Source organism: Colobus angolensis, unplaced genomic scaffold (assembly GCF_000951035.1).
Source record: "Colobus angolensis palliatus isolate OR3802 unplaced genomic scaffold, Cang.pa_1.0 Scaffold83, whole genome shotgun sequence".
NCBI lineage: Eukaryota > Metazoa > Chordata > Mammalia > Primates > Cercopithecidae > Colobus > Colobus angolensis.
In genome coordinates, this window is record NW_012122154.1 from 4,054,685 (window position 1) to 4,057,520 (window position 2,836).

Consider the following 2,836-nt stretch of genomic DNA (forward strand, 5'->3'; position numbering starts at 1 on the left):
TTTTTTTTTTTTTGAGATGGAGTCTCGCTCCGTTGCCAAGGCTAGAGTGCAGTGGCACGATCTCGGCTCACTGCAACCTCACAAGCAATTCTCTGCCTCAGCCTCCCCAGTAGCTGGGACTACAGGCACCCATCACCACGCCCAGCTAATTTTTGTATTTTTAGTAGAGACGGTTTCACCATCTTGGCCAGGCTGGTCTTGAACTCCTGACCTCGTGATCCACCCGCCTCAGCCTCCCAAAATGCTGGGATTAAAGGTATGAGCCACCGTATGTGGCCACGCCTGGCTAATTTTTGTATGTTTTTAGTAGAGATGGGGTTCCACCATGTTGGCCAGGCTGATCTTGAACTCCTGGGTTCAAGTGATCTTATCTACCTCAGTTTCCCAGAGTGCTGAAATTATAGGCGTGAGCCACCAAGTCCAGCCTTAAAGAAATATTTTTGTTAATGTCTTCTATAAAATTAGATTCATGCTTCGTAATCATTTCAATTCTCAATATTCAGAGAACTCATTAAAGTTCTTCCCATCATCCCACTGTGAATTATATTCTAATTAGCAAATACTTTACATATTTTTCTTTTACTTTATATGGAATAATTTTTAAAAAAAAAAAAAGCAGCCCTTTTCTTTTTTTTTTTTTTTTTTTTTGACAGAATTTTCCACTGTTATTCAGGCTAGAGTGCAGTGGTGCGATCATGGCTCACTGTAGCTCCAACCTTCCAGGCTCCAGTAATCGTCCTACCTCAGTCTTCCAAGTAGCTCAGACCACAGATGCATGCTATCATGCCCTTTTTTTTGTTTAATGGTAGAAACAGGGTCTGACTATGTAGTCTAGACTGGTCTCAAGCACCTGGGCTCAAGTAATCCTCTTTCCTTGGCCTCCCAAAGGGCTGGGATTATAGGAATGAACCATAGCACCTGGCCTGTTTCCATTTTTCTACCCTTAATAATTTATTTATATGTAGAAAACTGATAATAATAATAACGGCCAGGCTTCGGCGCAGTGGCTCACGCTTCTAATCCCAGCACTATGGGAGGCCAAGGCAGGTGGATCACCTGAGGTCAGGAGTTCAGGACATTGTGAAACCCTGTCTCTGCTAAAAACACAAAAAAGTTATCTGGGTGTGGTGGCATGTGCCTGCAGTCCCAGCTACTGGGGAGGCTGAGGCAGGAGAGTCGTGTGAACCCCAGAGGCAGAAGTTGCAGTAAGCTGAGATTGAGCCACTGCACTCTAGCTTGGGTGACAGTAGGAATCCATCTCAAAAAAAAAAAAAAAATCATGGCTAAATTCAGCAGCTCACACATGTAATGCCAGCATTCAGGTATGCCAAAGTAGAAGGATAATGTGAGTTGAGAAGTTCGGGACAAACCTGGGCAACAGAGCAAGACCCCGTCTCTTAAAAAAGAGCTGGAGGAGGAGGTGGCTAAAAAAAAAAAATCATGTTTAAGAATAATTAGATTGGCCCATTGCAGTGGCTCATACCTGTAATCCCAGCACTTTGGGAGGCCAAGGCAGACAGACCCTGAGGTCAGGAGTTCAAGACCAGCCTGGTCAATGCAGTGAAACCCCGTCTCTACTAAACATACAAAAATTAGCTGGGCGCAGTGGCTCATGTCTGTAATCTCAGCACTTTGGGAGGCCAAGGCAGGCGGATCACAAGATCAAGAGTTCGAGACCAGCCTGACTACCATAGTGAAACTCCGTCCCTAATAAAAATACAAAAAAATTAGCTGGGCATGGTGGCATGCACCTATAGTCCCAGCTAGTTGGGAGGCTGAGGCAGGAAAATCACTTGAACCCGGGAGGCAGAGGTTGCGGTGAGCCAAGATCGCGCCACTATAATCCAGCCTGGGCAACACAGACTCCATTTCAAAAAAAAAACACCACCACTACAAAAATTAGCTGGACATGGTGGCACACACCATGTATAGCTGTAGTCCCAGCTACTCAGGAGGCTGAGGCAGGAGAATCGCTTGAACCCTGGAGGTGGAGGTTGTGGTCAGCCAAGATCGCGCCACCACACTCCAGCCTGAGCAAAAGAGCAAGACTGTCTCAAAAATAATAATAACAATAATAATTAGATAGGGCCAGGCCTGTGGTTCACGCCTGTAATTCCAGCACATTGGAAGCCTGAGGCAGGTGGATCATTTAAGGTCAGGAGTTTGTAACTAACATGGTGAAACCCCATCTCTAATAAAAATACACAAATTAGCCAGACGTGGTGGTGGGCGCCTGTAATCCCAACTACTCAGGAGGCTAAGGCAGGAGAATTGCTTGAACTTGGGAGGTGGAGGTTGCAGTGAGCCAAGATCACCCCAAGGCACTCCAGCCTGGGTGACAGAGCAGAACTGCCTCAAAAAAAAAAAAAAAGGCAAGGCACAGTGGCTCACGCCTGTAATCTCTGCACTTTGTTGGGGCCAAGGCAGGCAGATCACCTGAGGTCAGGAGTTCCTGACCAGCCTGGCCAACAAGGCGAAACCCAGTCTCTACTAAAAATACAAAATTAGGTCAGTGTGGTAGCAGGTGCCTGCAATCCCAGCTACTTGGGAAGCTGAGGCAGGAGAATCGCTTGAACCCAGGAGGTGGATGCAGCTGAGATTGCACCACCGCACTCCAGCTTGGGTGACAAGAGCAAAAATTCCATCTCAAAAAATAAACAAATAAAATAATATTAAGTGGGGCACGGAGGTTCACACCTGTAATCCCAGTACTTTCAGAGGCCGAGGTGGATGGATCACGAGATCAAGAGATCGATACCATCCAGGCGAAATATAGTGAAAGCCCACCTCTACTAAAAATACAAAAATTAGGCCGGGCGCGGTGACTCAAGCCTGT

At 46.4% G+C, this 2,836-nt stretch overlaps 1 protein-coding gene across 1 annotated transcript in view; it reads right to left on the reverse strand.

The window, feature by feature from the left end:
* CDK12 (cyclin-dependent kinase 12) overlaps window positions 1–2,836 on the reverse strand; it is a 104,870-nt gene that overhangs the window by 75,414 nt on the left and 26,620 nt on the right. The gene's annotated exons all lie outside the window — the stretch shown is intronic.